This window comes from Chinchilla lanigera, unplaced genomic scaffold (genome assembly GCF_000276665.1).
Source record: "Chinchilla lanigera isolate Chin_1 unplaced genomic scaffold, ChiLan1.0 scaffold00028, whole genome shotgun sequence".
Classification (NCBI taxonomy): domain Eukaryota; kingdom Metazoa; phylum Chordata; class Mammalia; order Rodentia; family Chinchillidae; genus Chinchilla; species Chinchilla lanigera.
The window spans coordinates 23740549-23754489 of record NW_004955429.1 but is presented as its reverse complement, the minus strand read 5'-3'; the positions used below and the strand labels follow the sequence as shown (position 1 = coordinate 23754489).

General features: G+C 48.5%; 1 long non-coding RNA gene across 1 annotated transcript in view; it reads right to left on the bottom strand.

Moving 5' to 3' along the window:
• Nucleotides 1-776: 776 nt before the first annotated feature.
• The window catches only part of LOC106148812, a 25960-nt gene continuing 12795 nt past the window's right edge, over nucleotides 777-13941 (bottom strand). Inside the window, exon 3 of the long non-coding RNA XR_001234504.1 lies at nucleotides 777-1906. This is a non-coding gene — a long non-coding RNA (uncharacterized LOC106148812). The remainder of the gene's footprint in view (nucleotides 1907-13941) is intronic.

Here is a 13941-nt window from a genome sequence, read left to right as displayed (position 1 = left end):
TTTTTAGCCTATAAGCCAACCTTGGCAACGACCCGCCCATCACATACACACACCACCATCACCAACAACAACCATGGAGGTCACCTATGGACAAATTACCTGCACCATGCCTTATTCAAGGGCTTTACCTTAAAGTTAACTCCAGGAGCAATTCTCTCCCTGTGGGTGGGGCTGGGAGCTTGTGGATAAGCACCCCACCTTCCTCACCTCTTGGGGACAGTTCTGCAGCATATTCCACGCATCCTCAAATGTCCTCAGCAAGACCGAGCCCTTGTTGTCCACAGGGGACATCTCCTCAGTCACAAGCCCCAATACTCTAATAGCACCAAATTCTGTCTCAGGTCTGCTTGGGAAGAAACTCAGACTAAAATGACATCTCCTATTTTCTTCCAAAAATCCCTGACTTTGTTGTCATTTCTTCTTTCTGCCTTTCAGAGGAGACCACACCCGGCTCGGTGAAGCCCTGCCCTCTCCTCCTGAACCCTCTGGGAGTCTCCTCTCTCCCCTGGGAACCTTCCCTTTCTCCTGCAGGTATCTCCTTGCCTGCACACAAGTCACCCTAACAGAGCAGTGACAGACCTCCCGGTGCCTCGCTGAACTCCTGAGCCTCTGGTTTTTCCCTCCCTACTCACCCCCACTACTCCAGCACAGCCCTGCGCTGCACAGCGACGCCATTCCCACCAGCAACCGACGCCCCAGGGTGGAAAGCACCCTGCCTAGGTGTGTGCTACCACACCGTGTCGGTGTGTGAGTGCTCCCGGTGGCCCTCACACAAGGACGTGACTCGCTTCTCACAACAGGGCCTGTGGTTCTGCCACATGTGGCTGCGAGCTCTTCACTGACTCGTCTGCCCCTGAGGAGCCTGCTCCTCCCTCACACGCGCACTCCTGCATCTTTGTCTTCCACGTCCTGACCACTCTGTGAAAACATCTCTTAAAGTGACCTCAGAACCCCAAACCAGCCTTCTCCGCCTTCTTCTCCGGGATATCTCTGCACCCTTGGAGCAAAATCCCCCAATTTGCTTGTGGGATCTGCTTTGAGCTCTGTCCCTCCCTCTTCTCAAAAGGTAATGAACCCCCTAAAATTCTCCTTTCTGGCCCCTCCAGCTGAGTTCCCCGAGATACCCTCCCCTCCAGTGCCCTCCGCGCGGTCACCTCTCGGTCTCTTCCATTCTCACTTCAACCATCACCTTTCAGGAGGTGGTTCCCAGTCCCTGTCTCTCCGCCAGCCTCTCCTGGTTACTCCAGCTGCGTCCCTGGTCTCTGTGCCTGGTCACGTCCCCCCAAACCCACGGGAGCAGTGGCGGCAGGCACAGTGCTCTGTGGTGGAGCTGGGACCTCACTGCAGCTACTCTCCCCCTCCTTCGGGTAAAGCAGGTGGAAGTCTCCGTGGTCTTGGCTCTACTCTCTTCAGGTGGGGACCATAGAGGCTAACTTGGGGGCTGCTACTCTGGGAAAATAGCGGAGCCTGGGATCTGAATGCACCCCTGAACCAGGCCGTGGTTCTTGCTTGGAGAGTTTTTCATTAGCTCTCTCCCCAGCCCTGTGGGCTTAAACTGATCTGAACTCATCTCCTTCTTCTTCTCTCTCCCACCCCCCACCCCCACCCCAAGAGAAACTAAGTCCTCCTAAGCAACCGCCTGTACCAGGCCCAATGCTCGATGCCTCAAAATCGAGTGCTCCTGGCTTTCCTTCCTGCCAACCCAATCAGCTGCCAAGAGCTGGTTCAGAATCGGCTCTCACGCCTGTCTCCTCCTCTTTGCTGCCCCTGCAGCTGTGCTAGTTCAGGCCCTCGAGTAGACTCCAGCGATGGCTTCCCTGTTGCTCTGCAAACTCCAGACTTCTCCTCCCTGCTGTCACCCTCTGTGGGCTGTTGCTCCAAAAGTCCTTCAGTGGCTCCTTGTTGCCTACAGAAAAAAGCACAAATTTTGCTGCTTAGTTTTCAGCCTCTTACTACCTGTCTCCAACTGTCTTTTTTTTTTTTTTCTAAACTGAGCATTCTTTTTATTGAGGTGACATTCACATAACAGTGTTAACTGATTTTGTTCATTTTGAATGAAGAAGTCAGCAACATTTAGTGCATTCACCGTGTTGTGTTACCACCAGCTTTCTCTAATTTCAAGATTCTTTCTCATCAAGCCCCAAAGAAACTCTGTGTCCGTTCAGTAATCACTCCCCATTTCTCCCTCCCGCAAGCTCGAGCAACTCTAATCTGCTTTCTGCCTCAGTGGGCTTGCCTATTCTGGATGATGAATATATACAGAATCATACAATATGAAACTGTATGCGGCCTTTCTCGACAAGCCTCTTTCCCTTGTTCACCCGTACTGTAGCATGTGCCAGAACTGCAGACTTTCAGTGGCTGACTATTATTCCCACATGTCCCACGTGCTGTTGGTCCCTTCATCAGAGGATGATCATTTGGGTTGTTTCTACCTTTCGCTGTTCTAAATATGCTGCTAAAACCATGCGTGTATAAGTGTCTGTGTGCATGTGTGCTTTCGCTTTCCTGGGTACAACTTTGGAGTGGAGTTACTAACTCACACGGAAACTCTCTGTTCACTTTTTGAGGAGCTTCCCGACTTTCCCACAGCACCCATGCCCTGATATGCGCCACCTGTAATACACAAGGGTTCCAGTTTCTCTTTGTCCTCTCTAACCCTTGTGATTTTGTTCTTTTCTCTTCCTCTTCTTTTTCCTCCTCCTTCTTCTTTTAATTTTAGCCACCCCTGTGGTTGTGTGCAATGGTGTCTTGTTGTAGTTGTGATTTACATTTCCCAAAGGACCAAGGACAATGAACACTTCTCATGTGTTTTTCAGCTATTCATCTTCTCTGGAGAAATGTCTATTTAGGTCCTTTCCCCACTTCTTAACTGGGTTGTCTTTCTGTGTTGAGTTTTAAGAGTTCTTTATATATTCTGTATATTAACCCCCTATGCAATATATGATTTGCAAGTTTCTCCCACTCTGGAGGTTGTCCTTGTACATTCTTGATAATGTCCTTTGATGTGAAAATCTTTTTTAAGGAAAAGAAGAATGAAGGGGTTAGGAAGAGTCATATTACGCTTTTGTAAATGACTTTCTATACTTACACACATTAAAGAAAAAAAAACCAAAAACAACCTCCCTGGATGTGCACGCCTATAGTCCCAGCACTTGGGAAGCTGAGTCAGGAGGATTACCATGAGTTTGAGGCCAGCCTGGACTACATATAGAGTTCAGGGCCAGCCTGAGCTACATAGCAAGACCCTATCTCAAAAAAACAAGAAAAAATAAAATAAAATAAAATACCAACCTCTCCTAAATATCTCTGAGAGGCAGGTGTCTTACAAATCCTCAGACTGGTGTGGGGTCCTGTGTCTTTCTAGAAAAGTCCTGACCATGACCCACATGTGATAATATCAGGCTGTGGAATTGAGGCTTCCTGCTCTGGAATCCTAGCTCTGCCACTTTCTAACTGTGCAAACTTGGGCAGATTTTACAGTCTCTGGCCCTCAGTTTCTTCATCTGTGAAATGTGAAAGCTACTCATTGGTACACTCCATAGGAAAAGGGTTTTGCTGTTTCCTGTTGCATTAACAACACCTCATAAGGACGTGGCATGTAGGAGTTGATCAATAAATATTATTATTATCATTTCATCCACTCTTGCTAATGATTTATTATAAAACACAATTTCCTGTAACTATGCCCTACAACATTGTTGTTGCAAACAAACCAAGTCCATTCTCATTCATTTAGCAGCCCAAGAATGTATTTATGCAGAAAATCTGGATCATTTACAGACTCACTGAGCGGCTGGAGAAACAAGGCCCAGCTCTTTTCAGGGTTTGCCTCTTCCTTCCCGGACGTAAATCAGACTAAACCGCCCCCCTTACCTTTTCCCATTTGTACTTTCACAGGCTAATCCTTCCCTTCCCTGCACCTCTCTCTTTCCGTAAAAGCTGCTGGCTCAAGGCTCAGGGCAAACCCCACCTCTTCTGCAAATCTTTTCTTAACCAGGTGGAAGTGACTTTTTCCTCCAGAGTCCTGTACTGCCAAGTGCCTCAAATTCTGCCTTGTACCATAGTCATGTGTCTTATCTCCTTGTCTAGATCACATATCCCTGGGGTCGGAAGCCATGACAATAACCTTCTTTGCTGTGTACTAACTTACACCAACAAGAAGCTATTGAACAAAACACCCATCTGCCTGTGAAACAGCTCTACTTTCATAAGCTTAACAAACAAAACCAGGCCCTAAAACCACTTGTCAGTGTGTTGCTCCGTGTGTTCCTTTTTCCTGTCCTTGCTGCCATACTCAGAAGCCCTAGTAACGCGTACATGCTGAGAGTCTCTACTTCTGCCTGGCTCTGATTTGATTCTGTGAGGACTGCCAGTCCGCAGCTCTCTTGTTGGGCGCAGATGGCTTTATTTCCCATTAGTCTTGGCCCCGAGGTCTGGCCCCTCCCCCGGGACGGGAGGTGCCCAGAGGTGTGGCTAGGCAACGGTTCCAAGTGCTTACATCATAGGAAAGGCCCTGGGGCTCGGGAATGTGCTGGTGTGGTGCGGTGGGGCCTCTCGGGGATGTTCTGAATGCGGTGTCTGCGGGTAGTTTCCCTCTGGCTCTGGCACCCTGCAGGCACAGTTGTACAGCTGCCAAAGGCACCCTTGCTTAGACCTCTGGGCTCCCTCTGCTTTGTGACTGGGATTATTTCTAACCTGAGAAGGGACCCTGTCTTCTCTTCCCAAATGTCTCCTTTCCATCAGTTCCACAGACAATAAAAATTTCTTAGGCATCTCATTCCATAACCAGAGGTGACATTTAAAATACCAATAAAAATAAATAAATAAAAATAAAATACCAGCAGAACCATTAGGGCCAGAGGCTTGAACCAACACTACAGTGCTAACAATCTGAGTGCAGACAAGGAGTGGGCAGGGCATCTGGGAGAGCGGTCTGATCTTCGTCAGCCACGTCAGGAGCGGTGCGTGACTGCCACGTTTTGTGGCTGACTTTACAAGGAAGGAACTGAATGATTAAAGGACTCAAAATGAAGTGCTCCAAATGTCAACCTGGGGAAGACCAAAACAATGCCAAGGGCCCTGCATCGCACTAGGCAATGCTCTGCCTTCCATAACATTCCCTGTCCTATTTTCCCATAGTCCCAATTTCCCTCCTTCAGACCTTCCTTTCTCTGTTTCTGTCTTGGGAAGGGGCTTTTGTTCAGTCCTTGCTTCTCATCTCACCTGGGAAGAAGAGCAAATGCCCCCAGGGCACCACACTAGTGTCTTCTGTGCCTCAGATATCAGGGGCTAGGCCAGCCACTCCTCACCACCCACCCCAGGCAACACGGTGGGACTGAAGGAGTCGCATCCACCCCAAACGTGCCATTCCCAGGCAGGACCCAGCGCACCCTCACCCCCTGATGCAGAGGATGCTTCTGCCCTGACTTCAGTGCTCCATGTGCCTGAGGTTCTGGTTCTTCAGGACATGGTGATAGAGAGCTTGGGCTCCACAGGCATCACACATTCTTATGTCAGCAACCTTCGTCCTCCATGTACTAGCTCTGTGACCTTGGGCAAGCAACTTTCCACCTGTTCCCTCCTCTATCAAAGGGTCATGATAATATATCACCTCCCTCATTCATCTGTTGAAAAGATGGATTTAAATAATAAATTTAAAGTTCTTGGATAAGGCGGGAGTTATAGCTCACTGGCTTGATTAGCAGGGGCAAAGTCCTAGGTTTGATTCCTAGTGCCATTAAAATAAGCATACAAACAAACAGAGAAGTGCTTAGCATAGTTTCTGGCACATGAGCACACAAAATATCTTAGTAATCGCATTGTTTAGCTCAGTATATTGACCCACATTGTCCTCCAAATTTCCTCTTCTACCATCACGCCACCCACCCAAGCCTGTGGCCTGCTGCACTGACTCAGGAATTGCTTTTCAGTTCATTTGAAGCCCTCTTGTCTGACACCCTCTAATGTTGCAGAAGTATGATAAAGCACTATTTTAAAAACTTGTCCTGGTTTCTGTTTTATTTTGCTTTTCTGGCTTCCAGGAGAGATGGCCATGCTCGGGCAGCCAGATTCTCTCCAGCAAGGACAGGGCCAAGTAGTCATGGTTTCAGGTTCTCACGGGTGGGGCAGGCAGGCTGACATCCCCTGCAGTGGCTGCTCTTCCCAGGGCAGTCCCTCAGAGCAGTGCCAGCTGTGTTGGAGGGTAGGCAGGTGTAAGAAGAAACACTTTTTAGATCATTTATGTTATGAACAACCTGAGCCAATTTGGCCATTCACAATTTTTAGGTCCTTTTAAGAATTATTAGATATAGGTCATCACCAAAAATTAGAAGTTGGTGAGGATGTGGTAGTCAGCTTCCTGTTACTATCACGAAGGACCTGAGATAATCACTTAAAAACAGAAAAAGGTTGTTTTGCTCATAGATTCAGAAGTTTCAGTCCGTGATGAACAGCCTTCGTTGCTCTGCGTCTGTGGTGAGGCAGCACAGAACAACGGGAGCCCACAGCAGAACTGCTCACTTCAGGCCAGGATGCCAAGGAGAGAGGGAGAGGTTGGGCTGCACTATCCCTTCAAGGACACACCCTTAAGCACCGAACTTCCTCCCAGAATGCCTGCTCTCTTAAAGTTTCCACCACTCCCAGAAGTGCAACAGGCTGGCGGCCAGGTCTTTAACACGTGAGCCTTCGGGGAAACTTGCAGAAGCCACAAAAGAGGGCAACCTACAGTTTGTTCCAACAAAACCACCTTTCTAGGGGGCGCTTCTTATAGAGAAAGCAACAGAGAACATCTCTTGTCACACCTACAAATATTTACTAGCAACCTGGCAAATAACAGTTGTAGAGCCTGTTCTGTAAGTTCCATGAGATGGCAGCTCTCTGTTCTTTCAGAACTTACATGGGCGAGTTGCCTGAGGTAGATTCAGCAACGTCCCAGCAGCAGGACTGGGCAGACGTGGGCAGGCCTGGAGGAGGGGCTGTGACGGAAAGCTTGGTCACCGTGCCAAAGTATCAGGACTGCTGTCCCCCCAGGGCAGGAGGGCCATCTTGTACAATGTTTGAAGCTGTCGCCCAGCTCAGCTCCCAGCCACTTTGCCAATGTAAAAGCCAGTTGTAAAATCCATTTTTTATAGTAAGGCTGAAAGGCTTAGAGTTTTCTCTCTGGAAAATGGGCTTCTGGATTGGTCTTCCACATGCTAACTATACAGCCCCAGATTATATGTTTTCATTTAAGAATCATAAAGGGCAACACACACACACATGCACATGCACACTTCTCTGCTGAAGTGCTTAAAAATCAATCTCATAATATGACAGTTTACAATCCTTCAAATCCCTTTTTATGCCATGCAAGTCAGAAAAAAATGACAGCTCACACTTTACCAATTTTTAAAACTGGCCATAAATTCATAGAATGCAAGCCACATCTGGGCTCAGTCTTGCCCCCCACCACATACTTAAATGCTGTACCTCCCCCAGTCTGATCATCCAGCAGTGTAGCCAGGTTTGTCCTTTACTCCGGGGCCCCTACAGTGACTACACATGAATATATGGGTAAGGTCACTTACAAGGTAGGCATGTGGGCCAAGCCCTCTATTGCAGATAGCTTGTTGCATGGTAGTGCAGGGAAGGACGTGGAGAGGTGGCCCTGATCATGGGACAGCCATGAACAAAAAGAGATTTAGTCACCTGCGTGTGGGAGAAACAGTGGAAACCAAACGCCAGAAAAAGAGGTTCAAGATGCTGTTAACTAGGTAAGACTTGCAGTGTGACCACCAGCTGCCTCACCCTTCACGGCTGTCTGATTAGCCAGCTCAAGTGTGGGGAGCGCTTTGATGAGCACTGCCGAGCCTTCATTTTGGAGACGCTCTGGCGGCATTTCCTTAGTGTAGCACAAGTTAGAATTGCCCAGGGTGCTGATTTGTAAGGCACAGTTCAGGTGCCCGTGCCTAGAGACTCTCTTTCAGATTTCCTGGGGTGGAATTCAGGGAATTTGATTTTTTGAGAAGTAGAACAGGTGATTATATTGCACACTGATGACAACACATACTAAATATAAAATTTGAACAACTCTTAAAAGTATAGAGAAGAAAAAGTGCCACTGAAACCCTACAACCTGAGAAGTTTGGTTGTCTTATTAACAGTTTAGAAACTAACATTTTAAGAAATATTTAGGCAAGGATAAATATGTAGCTTTTTAAATGAACAAGAACATTTTGGGGGTTTTAAATGCACTCCCTTCTTCTCTTTCTATACCCCTTTCCCATCAGTGTCCCCCACCACATCCTGCTGTGTATCCTTCCTTACTGTCCACCCGGCTCACACAATCATGCATAGTTCATGGGGCTTTGTCATGGTTTGACGAAAATTGGTTCTCATTATATATTCACTGCTCTGTGCCTTTGCTCTCCTTCACTCGCCGATATCTCTTTGAACGCCTTTAAATCTGTGGGTCCGGATCTAATGGTCCCTTCAAAGGCTGTGTGATAGATAGTATAACAGGTGTGTTCACTCTGTTTCTGATATTCTGCCCCAAACAGTGCTGCAAGACACATGCGTGGGCCTCAGGAGCTTATAACATCTCAGGAGAAACTGTTGTGTTTGGAGGTGGATCCGTGCGCTCTGGCTGTGTGATAAACCACACCAAGGCTCCGAGGTTTAAACCAATGACTATTGGATTTAGCTCAAGGTTAGCTGAGTGGTTTTCCTGCTCTGGGCTGACTCTGCTCGCCTGGGTGTGCACTTGTGTGCTTCTACTCAGGTGGCACCGAAACGGCCTTGCTCGCCTCTCTGGGGTCAGGGGCCGGCTGGCTTGAGCAGGAGGGTTTCAGCGGGGATGTCTTGTCTCTGCTTCTCATGGGCTCCTATCCCACGAAGCCTCAGCTTTTTCACACGGTGTTCCCACAGTTCCAAAGAGCAACACAAGAGGGCGGACTCAAATCTGTGAGCCCTTTGCAGCAAACATCTAAAGGGGATGCTATGATTCGGCCTTGAGCCCAACAGGCAATGGGGCACAGCGTAGCATAATTTTATAACCCTCTGCTTTTAGTTCCAATAGTCACAGGAAACATCAACTGGGAATTTCAAGCTTTCCACTGTGTAACATCTTTTTCCTTTTCTTTGTCTTACAACCATGGCGAGGAGTATCAAGAGCCCACATACACAGTATCTGCTTGTGGGAGGTGGGCTTTCGTTCCGCTGAGCAAGGTAAGCCCCGTGACCAAACCCAGAGCCGGTGTGAGAGATGACTACGCAGGAGCTTGGATACTGGGAGGATTCTTGCCAATCTGCCTGAGGAGAGGCCTGCTAAGAGGTTTAAAGGTTAAGTGGAAACCACAGTCTCGGGGAAATTTGTGAATCAGAGGACAGTAGCTTGTCGTTTCTTAACCAAAGACTTAGTCCATGATGTGATAAAGTTGTGACATCTCTAATGATCCAAGCATTACAGAATTTACCACAGGACTCCTGGGACATGGTCTCTGGAAGAGCTGACACCATCTGGTCTGTTCTCCCTCCCTCCGCAAGCGCTCCCAGTGGAGTCCTCTCCCAGCAGCTGCTGCTTGCACCTGCTTCTGTGAGGCCTCAGGAAATTTCCTTTCTCCTTGTGTCTCATGTGTCCAGGGGCTGTATGTGAGTCTGTTGTGTGTGTGTCTGTGTGTATCCTGTGGAATAACTGGGTTGAAGAAAGTTCTTAGTAGAACACCCAAGGTTCTACTGTTTTTTTCCTCTGCATTGCTACTTCCAAGGATCATCTCAGATCTCCAGTTTGTGATTTTGGTGGAGGTTATGGCAAGAGTATTAGACTTGGGAGACCTGGTTTCTGGTTCTTTGTATTTTCAAACAGGTCTCTCTCTCTCTCTGCATGTCTGTCTGTCTGTCTGTCTCTCTCTCTCTCTCCATGTCTCTCTCTCTCTCACTCTGGATTTTTCTTTCTTAATCTGTTAAATAAAAAAGCTGGTAGAGAACAGTGTTTCTCGGAGCTGAATGTGGACCAGGAAATGTTAGATGTGCAGAATTTCAGGGCCCACCTCATATATACTGAAACGGCCTCTGCTTATTAACAAAAGCTTCTGGTTTAGAGTAGTTGTTTTCAACCTTGGCTTCACATGAGACTCTCCTAGGGAGTATGGGTGCTGAGGGTCTCTCCCTACAGATCCTGGTTCAGTTGGTCTTGGGTGTACCCCTGGGTGCTGGCATCTTCAGCTTCAAGGAGTGAGAAATGGAGGACTGGAGAAGTCAGGAGAGAGGAGCTGGACGAGAGGACCCAGCCTTCAGCACGCTGGTGGGGAAGTGGCCAAAGGGGAATTAATAGTCCAGCCTACCTCTCCTCCCACTTTTTCAGTTCTTCCAAAAGCTTCCTATTGGCTGAAGCCATTTTGGCTCCAGAATGCAAGAGAGCACAGCTGATGCACGCACCAAGTGTCAGCCTCCTGTGGCACATGGTGGATAGACAAAGGAAAGGGAATAGAGTTAAAAAGCAAATGGAAATTGCCCAGCAGAGGATGCTGCTTTTGAAATGCAGATTCTTGGGCCCTGTACAGACCTATTGAAACAGTCTCTTTGGAGCTGAGGCACAGCAACCTGCGTTTCTATAGCGCTGCTCAGACTCACGTACGAGTTTGAGAGGGGTCAACAAGATCACCCCTGCGGATGTTTCCATCTCAAGGGCCGAGGGTATTACTGCTTACCTAAGTCTTCAGCTTCTCCTGCACTCACCACAGCAGCACACTGCTTTGCTTTTTCCCGTTGCGTTCCGCTCCTCAAAGCCTGTTAGTTAAAACTGTGTTCATGAGTAAATGATAACGACACTTCACTGAGCCTGATTCTCACAAGTGCAGTCTCAGACCTGACACCTGGACAGGCGTCGCTTTGGTCTTGGCTTGAGCCCAGTAAGAGACGGGACGTGTCATAGCTGGGCCACAGACATCAAACAGTAATCTTTTGCTTCTAGTTCTAGCATCCTCAGGAAATATCAGCTGGGGTTTCCAAGCTTTCCATTATGTAACGGTCTCTTTCCTTTTCTTGCAGCTGTGTTGATGAGTATCGGAGTCCCACACAAACAGGGTGGAATTAAACTTTGGAAAACTTTGAGGAGAAATTTCTCTGTTAGTTTTATCACATACGTATGAAGAATGGTGGTTTAAATATTTACCAGAGAAAATGGAGAGAGGATATTCTCGATAAGACATCAACTGTGCGTGATATTAAAAATTCTGCATGCACTGTGGGGTGGAACTGGCCTCCCTGTGCTTCCCCTGCGGGCCCAGGCGAGGCAGCCATGGTGGCAGCTGGAACAGAACGTGGGAGGAAGCAGCCAAAAAACTAACAACGGCAGCAATTCCCTGGAAGGCCAAGTCTTTGTCGCCTTTTTCCTGTATCCCAACACCTGTGACCCTAAACTGAGAGCTGCGCTTTATTTCGATTCTTACCCTCACAGGCCACAACTCCCCACTGGCTTGATCCTGGGAAATAACTTTGTCTCTGATCCCTCCCCCACCCCAGGCTCTCTAGGCGGCCTGGGCGCTTCCCCGCTGCGCCAACAGTCTGGCTCCCGCTACCGCAAAGCCTGTGCTCTGTTCTGTTCCTGCTTCGCTTGGGCCCACAGCTCCTGTGCGAACCGCTTCTGGAGGAAGCCACAGCACTCCCTCTCTCCTCCCAGGGAGGCTGTGAGCCGTGCCCCAGGACGTTGTCTGCGGTGCTGCCAAACTTCCGGTCCACAGGAGCATTAGATTTGACTTGGGTTTCAAACAGAGATACAGGATGTGCCCCTTCCCACCCAGTTCTGGACCACAGCTTTAGACCCACTAAGAGCCTCTTCCCATTGTGGTGGAGGGCATCTCACCCTTGCTGGAGATGGCAGCCGCCCTAGGAGAAATGATAACAAGTTTTGCACCCCAGAGTAGAAAGTGTCTGGGCTTTGGGGAGTCCTCTCTGCCCTGAATAAGGACCAGTCTTGCCTTCTTGTGGAAGCCTTGAAGCAGGGAGGTAGATCAGAGCAGAATGCTTCAGACTGAGATGTTAAAAATCTCCTTCAGTTATGTAAGTTAGCTGTACCTTTAGCAGAAGTATAATTTTGTAGATTTTTTTAAAAAGTTTTGGGTTTTTTTGGTGCTGGGGTTTGAACTCAGAGCCTTACGCAAGTTCTACCACTGAGCTATACCCTCACCCACTAGAAATACATATTTTGATTGGGTCCTCCCTGAAAATTATTGGAATTTTGAGGATGAGATGTGCATGAGGGGTGGGGAGTGGGATGGGTGCGTGTGTTTTCATTTTATTCAAGCATTTATTTCTAGGATACTGTAAAGCAAGCCCTCACCGGGCCTGTTTTTATCTGTCCTGCAGGAAAGAGGAAGGATGTGTGTGGACACTGGACTGGGCCCAGGTACAGATGCCTACACAGAGCAGCTGGCAGCCCACACATGCTGGTCTGTAAAACTGACACTCAGACGAAGAGGTGAGTTAACTGTGCTGCAACCCCTCATCTGGGCCTACAGAACCCACAACAGCCCGTGGTGAAGGTGGGTTATTCCTCACCTTTCGTGGTCCTGTAGTAGAGAGCAGGAAGCCCTTCAGGGGTGGACAGTGAAATCCAGGGCTCTAGCAGGGCCCCACAGTCACCCAGGAGGAAGGCCCCTAGTCCCCGGGAAGCCCTCAGGCCAACTGCCGCCACTCAATTGAGAACTACCATGGCACAGAGAAACAATGACACAATTCGCCCACCATGCACTGGCTGCGGAGGCCCACCCATGGACGTGTGTGAATCATTCCAACATGGAGAAACCCCTGGGAATACATGCCATACAACGGGTCTCTCTTTCTCCTGCCGTTGAGAACCAGAAAGGTCCAGAGTCAGCAGAGGGGCAGCTGCTGAACAAGGACTCGGAGCACACGAGACTACAGACTAAACGCAAAAAGTCAGAGGTCCTGTGGACTGGGGTCATGAGAGCCATTCGGAAGCTGTAAACCAGTAGGACCTTGTGCAATACCTGGAGAGACCCCCTGGAAGCCATTCTTCCCTTGACAGTACAGGCTGTGGTGGAGGAGTGTGTGGAGCTTCGATGAGGTCTGCAGCAAGATTCCTGTTGCCTGTGCTGACGGTTGGGGAGAGGACACTAACTGGTTGTGGGGTCCCAATGCGATGGGAGAGAAAAAGCTACAAAAAATGGCTTTCGCCCCAGATGGCTCACTTGAGATGTTAGTAAGAACTGCCTCCTCAGTATTCTATACCCATGACGAGGAGGAGGCCAAGGAGAGAAAACAAAGAGACCAAGAAAAAGCAGTTGCTTTTGCTGTAGCACTAAGAGAAACAGACCCCAAGTCTGATTCCCAGGGCCCCAAGAAGAACTCAGTGATGGCATTCATCTGCTACCACTGTTAAAAGCCAGGCCACCTCAAGAGGAACTGCCCTAAGAGGCCCCATGGGCCATGCCCTGAATGCAAAGAAGATCAGTCTGCCCTCTGAAGATCAGTCTGCCCTCTGAAGCAGAGACCCCAGAGCTCAGACCCATCCTACCAGTTAGTCCAACAGGAATGAGGGGGCCTGGGGCATACTCTGCCTTCTCCCTCTGGCCAGACTGTCATCTCCATGGAGGAGCCTTGGGTAATCATGACTATGGAGGAACAAGAAAACAGCCTGTTGCTAGACATAGGTGCAAATCTCTCGGTCCTTCTTTTCAATCCTGGCCTTCCTTCCAGCCATCACACCTCAGTGACAGGAGTCACTGGTGAGGAGGTAATATGCTATTTTTGACAACCCTTAGGCTGTAACTACTTGCTAGATCCTTCTTGCATATCTCTGTCTTCCTCAGAAACCACTTGGAAGATACCACCATGTATTATAGCAGCCATTGATATTTTCCTACTAATCTATCCATAACTCTGTTATGTTTGTATTGTTCCTGTCCTATTTCATAAATGGATGCATGTCTATTATTATGT